Source organism: Coregonus lavaretus, assembly GCF_964263955.1.
Source record: "Coregonus lavaretus genome assembly, contig: HAP1_SCAFFOLD_724, whole genome shotgun sequence".
NCBI classification, from domain to species: Eukaryota; Metazoa; Chordata; class Actinopteri; order Salmoniformes; family Salmonidae; genus Coregonus; species Coregonus lavaretus.
This window is the reverse complement of record NW_028162782.1, coordinates 54,993-60,000: the sequence shown is the minus strand read 5'-3', so window position 1 is coordinate 60,000 and position 5,008 is coordinate 54,993. Positions and strand designations below refer to the sequence as shown.

General features: G+C 46.1%; 1 pseudogene across 1 annotated transcript in view; it reads right to left on the bottom strand.

The window, feature by feature from the left end:
- LOC311118846 (NLR family CARD domain-containing protein 3-like) overlaps nucleotides 1-1,658 on the bottom strand; it is a 1,807-nt pseudogene extending 149 nt beyond the window's left edge. The window contains exon 1 of the transcript in view: nucleotides 1-1,658. This exon is cut by the window's left edge and continues 149 nt beyond it. The product of the transcript in view is annotated as an NLR family CARD domain-containing protein 3-like (transcript).
- Between the last annotated feature and the right edge of the window lie 3,350 nt (nucleotides 1,659-5,008).

Here is a 5,008-nt window from a genome sequence, read left to right as displayed (position 1 = left end):
GTGACCATTCTCTTCTTCTGAGAGACTTCCTGATCTCAGGTAGCTTTGGATCTCCTCCACTAGAGAATGGTCATTCAGTTCATTCATTCAGTGGAACAGATTGATGCACCTCTCTGGAGAGGGATTCTCCCTGATCTTCTCCTTGATGTACTTGACTGTTTCTTCATGGCTCTGTGAGCTGCTTCTTGTCTTTGTCAGCAGACCTCGTAAGTGCTTCTGATTGGACTCCAGTGAGAGGCCCAGAAGGAAGCGGAGGAACAGGTCCAGGTTTCCTGTCTCACTTTGTAAGGCTTTATCCACAGCACTCTTGTAGACAGTAACTTTACGCTTCTGTCTGATCCTCACAGAAAAGTTGCTGGACGTTGATTGAGGTTCGGCCATTAGATTCTCATTGTTGTTGATGAATGAGAGGAACACATATACAGCAGCCAGAAACTCCTGAATGCTCAGATGCACGAAGCAGTACACCTTGTCCTGGTACAGCCCACATTCCTGTTTAAAGAGCTGTGTGCACAATCCTGAGTACACTGAGGCTTCATTGACATCAATGCCAGCCTCTTTCAGGTCTTCTTCATAGAAAATCAGATTGCCCTTCATAAGCTGTTGAAAAGCCAGTTTTCCCAGTGACAGAATGCTCTCTTTATTCCAGTGTGGAACTGTCTCTTCTTTCCCAAGATACTTTTCATTCTTCTGTTTGGTATGAAACACCACAAGGTGTATGAACATCTCAGTCAGAGTCTTGGGCATCTCTTCTCTCTGGTCTGTACTCAACATGTGTTCAAGGACTATTGCAGAAATCCAACAGAAGACTGGAATATGGCACATGATGTGGAGGCTCCTTGATGTCTTTATGTGTGAGATGATTCTGCTGGCCAGGTCCTCATCACTGAATCTCTTCCTGAAGTACTCCTCCTTCTGTGGGTCATTGAACCCTCGTACCTCTGTCACCTGGTCAAAACACCATGAAGGGATCTTATTGGCTGCTGCAGGTCGGGTAGTTATCCAGAGGAGAGCAGAGGGAAGCAGATTTCCCTTGATGAGATTTGTCAGCAGAACATCCACTGAGGTTGACTCTGTGACGTCACAACAGATCTTGTTCTTCTGGAAGTCTAGGGGCAGTCGGCACTCATCCAGACCATCAAAGATTAACAGAACTTTGTACTTGTCGTAGTTGGAGATTCTTGATTCTTTGGTTTCCATTGAGAAGTGACTGAGAAGTTCAATGAAAGTGTGTTTGTCCTTTTTCATCAAATTCAGCTCCCGAAAAGGGAATGAAAATACAAATTGGACATCCTGATTTGCTTTTCCTTCAGCCCAGTCCAGAATGAACTTCTGCACAGAGACTGTTTTTCCAATGCCAGCGACTCCCTTTGTCAGCACAGTTCTGATAAGTTTGTCTTGTCCAGTTAAGGGTTTGAAGATGTCGTTACATTTGACTGCAGTCTCTGGTCTTGCTTGTTTCCTGGTTGTTGTCTCAATCTGTCTCAGCTCATGTTCAATATTGACCTCTCCGATTCCACCCTCTGTGATGTAGAGCTCTGTGTAGATCTTATTGAGAAGTGTTGGGTTTCCTTGTTTAGCGATCCCCTCAAATACACATTGAAACTTCTTCTTTAGATTAGATTTGAGTTCACGTTGAAGAATCACAGCACGCTCATCTGAATCTAGAAATAACACAGAGGATACTAATATTACATCTGTTATAATGCCTACAGTATTCTAAGACTGTCTTATAAAGTTTAAATTATAATCATTTATTCTCTTGTCTGTATAAATCTGTAAATATTTTCATAATTCATTACACACTGGTGTGACTGATTTATATCATTATTGGTATTATTGATGGCATTAATAATGTTGTCTCTCTCTCTCTCTCTCCTCTGTCTAAATGAATCCACACAACACATCCCTGCTGCTACTTGATGAGGTCACTATGTGTTGTGTTAAGGCTGCTACAATATCATTGAGTTACACAGCTACTTTAGCTGTACTTTAGCTACAGTTTTTAAATGTTTGTTATAAAACAGCATTCAACATGAGGCAGACAGCTCTTACTTTTCTCCAGTGTGTCAGCAAGCTCCTTCTGGTTCATTTTCCTCAGGACGTGCAGTGTGATCTTCAGAGCCCCCTCTCTGGCACTGCTCTCCTGCTTCTCATCTTCAGCATCCACCACTTCCTTATCCTGCTTCTGACTCTCAAAGCCTTCTGGGAGTTCTGGACTAAGAATCCTCTTGAACATCTTCAGCTCGTTCTTCACAAATGTCATAATATTCTCTTCAAGCAACTGAAATAAATCAAGTAAATAAGTTAAGCAAGAGACTAAATGCTTTCTCATAAACACATGAATGAATGATTGACAAAACAACTTTACTTGAGGTAAAAAAAAAAAAATGTAAATAACAGGACCACATACACTGAATATGGAGGCCAGGTCTGTTTGATGACTCTGGGAAGACTGACCACTGAGAATCTCTGACTCTGATCTCTCCTGTTGGTTTCTGTGGACAAAACATGAGATTACATTTCCTCATTCAGGGAGTGCACACACATACACACACACACACACACACACACACACACACACACACACACACAAACACACACAGGGAGGGAATGTTGTGTTAGTTTAATATTGATTCAGGACTATGAAAATGGAAAAAAGAATTAGCCTATGGATTATGAAAACAACAAAAATAAATGGGAAAATGGGAGAGGAGAAATGACTAGAGACAGTGTTGTTTAACTCACTGACCATGACCCATGAGTTATTCTTACCTTTGTTCAGTAGAAAAGTCTCCCTCTCTAAAGTTTAGAGGTTCCATCATAGACCGGTCACTCTTCATGGACACACAGCTGGGTACAGTGGAGGCTGGTCTCTCCTGCTTGATTGGGCTTCAACACAACAGAGAAAAACATTACGTCTCTCATCTACTCTGAACTCAGATGGGGAAACATAAGAGAGTTTCATTCCAAAACGCTATATATCCATTTTCAGAAATGTTGGTAAATTAGCTTTTATTGTTTAAATAAATTATTAAACCACTACAAGGCTTTATAAAGGCTTCTAAAGTGGGTAAATTCCACTTAAAGTTTCGGACTTGATTTGCCCTAATGAAAAATGGATCAGCCCTTACAAAAAATGCACCTTAATTATAATCCACATAAAAATGCACATTTGCTGTTGCTGCAGGATTATTTTCCTGCTGTGAGAAACTGGGTAAAATTAAGATATTGCATCTGTAAGTGCATTCATCTTAAAATATCTAGGTGAGACAACCACATATCACAGTCAAACATACAGGATACGAACATTACATTCCAGCTAAACATTGGATATAATTGGATATTGTCACGGTTTCGGCCGAGACTGCTCCTCCTCCTGGTTCGGGCAGGCTTCGGCGAGAGCCGTCCCCGGAGTACTAGCTGCCACCGCTCTATGTTTCTGCAGTCGATTGCTTTTGTCTGTCTGTATCACCTGTGGCCAATTGTGTGTTGATTGCGTGCCCTTTAAGTTCCTTGTTTTGTGTTAGTATTATTGTGTGTTGTTTTCACTGTCATGTTGTTCGGAGCTACATGTTTGCACTCTGTTTGTTTTATGTTTAGTGTTTACGCGTGTTTGCGTAATTCTCCCTCGCCTCTTGTTGTGTCGAGGGCGTGTTATTTTTGGTCAGTTGACTTTAGATTATTAAAGTCTGTTGGACTTAACCTCTGTGTCCTGCACCTGACTCCTCCACCACATCCACATCGGTTCCCTTCTGACAGAACAACACACCAACATGGAGTCAGCAGGAACAGTGGCGGCACCCGAATCCCTGGAATACCGGATCAATTACCAGGACACCATGATCCGGCAACTCGGGGCCGCCATGGACGAGGTGTCCAACACACTGCGCCGTTTGGTGAATCGGGAGGTGCCCACGCCTTCTCACGCCATCCCAGCACCAACGGCCAGTCCTCCTCTCTCAGCACCGGAACCCAGTGGCATTCGGCTCTCGCTCCCGAGGGCATATGACGGTTCTGCAGCCGGGTGTCAGGGCTTCCTCCTGCAGGTAGAACTTTACCTTGCCACTATACACCCGGCGCCCTCGGGATACGAGAGCGTCTCCGCCCTCATCTCCTGTCTCTCCGGCAAGGCGTTGGAGTGGGCCAACGCCGAATGGAGGGGAATAGACGCCGCAACCATCACCTACGCAGAGTTTTCCCGCCGCTTCAGGACTGTCTTCGATCATCCACCTGAGGGGAAAGCGGCGGGAGAGCGTCTATTCCACCTCCGACAGGGGAAGAGGAGCGCACAGGAGTTCGCACTGGAGTTCCGGACACTAGCAGCGGATGCGGGGTGGAATGAGAGGGCCCTCATCGACCACTACCGGTGTAGCCTACGAGAGGACGTTCGTCGTGAGCTGGCCTGCAGGGACACCAACCTGTCGTTCGACCAGTTGGTGGACATCTCCATCCGTCTAGACACCCTGCTGGCTACCCGCGGACGTCCCGAGTGGGGGTCGTCCATTCCACCCTCCAGCACCTCCGAGCCGATTCCTATGGAGCTCGGGGGTGCTGGTGCTAGAGAGAGGAGGAGAGGGAACCCGAGGGAGGCCATCCCCTGCACCACCTGTGGTCGTGGAGGACACACCGCGGCCAGGTGCTGGGGAGGGTCTCCTGGGAGAGGTGACAGCAGGCCACACACTGGGGAGTCATTTCAGGTGAGTAGGCGCCCCACTTACCCAGAGCTCTCTGTTGGTCACATGAGTATTCCTGTGAGATTTCCACAGGTGGCACCTCATTCCCAGCATAAGGCGCTAGTAGATTCAGGCGCAGCTGGGAACTTTATTGATCGGGCATTTTGTGCTAGGTTAGGAATTCCCCTTCGGCCGGTAGAAGTTCCATTCCCTGTCCACGCATTAGACAGCCGGCCGTTGGGGTCGGGTCTGATCAGGGATGTCACAGCACCGCTGACGATGACGACGCAGGGGGGTCATGAGGAAATCATTCAGTTCTATCTGATTGACTC